This window comes from Pteropus medius, unplaced genomic scaffold (assembly GCF_902729225.1).
Source record: "Pteropus medius unplaced genomic scaffold, Ma_sr-lr_union100, whole genome shotgun sequence".
Taxonomy (NCBI): Eukaryota; Metazoa; Chordata; class Mammalia; order Chiroptera; family Pteropodidae; genus Pteropus; species Pteropus medius.
The window spans coordinates 37,773,299-37,774,084 of record NW_024344378.1 but is presented as its reverse complement, the minus strand read 5'-3'; the positions used below and the strand labels follow the sequence as shown (position 1 = coordinate 37,774,084).

Genomic DNA, 786 nt, shown 5'->3' with positions numbered 1-786 from the left:
AGCAAGGCTATGTCCTTAACTCTCTGGAGAATACAAACATGAAGGCCCTTAAGGACTTTACAAGGGCTGAGACTCATGAATTTTATGGAAGGCTTGTCCTGTCTCATGAAAAAAAATGTGTCAGTAGTTGAATACATTTCAAGAGTTTTGTATATTCTTCTTCCCTCTTAGGGAGTCACATGGAAGTTAGCATATTGAAGATTTTAAGAAGTCTTACAGGTGGACAATTTATTTAACTATATTTGACCCAGAAGTTCCCCTAAATAATTAGACCATAAAACCCTGTCTGAAATACTTTGATAGTATCTAATGGATGTTAACATCAAAATGTTACATTTAATATCAAAATTCATTTGGAGAAACACTGATTGGGTTAAAATTCTAAGGTTAAAAATGCTTGGACTATATTAAAGAGTTAATATTGATTTTGTTAAATGTCATAATGGCATGTTTGTTTGTTTTAACACCTGCAGCATCTGGTCTTCCTAGGTGGTCTCCCATCCAAGTACGAACCAGGCCTGACCCTGCTTAGTTTCCGCGATCAGATGAGATCAGGCACATTCAGGGTGGCATGGCCACAGAATTTTGTTTATTTTATTTTATTTCATTTTTTTAAAGTCCTGTTGTTTAGAAATGCACACTGAAGTATTTATGAGTGAGATGACATGCAGCTGGAGATTTTCTTTAAATAATCCAGTGGAAAAAAGAGGTTAAGATAGATTAAAGATTGGCAAAATGTTGATAATTGTTGAAGCTTGGTGATTAATACATAAAGGTTCATTATAT

At 34.2% G+C, this 786-nt stretch overlaps 1 pseudogene; it reads right to left on the bottom strand.

The window, feature by feature from the left end:
- Window positions 1-464: 464 nt before the first annotated feature.
- On the bottom strand, window positions 465-583 carry LOC120609968 (uncharacterized; annotated as a pseudogene).
- Between the last annotated feature and the right edge of the window lie 203 nt (window positions 584-786).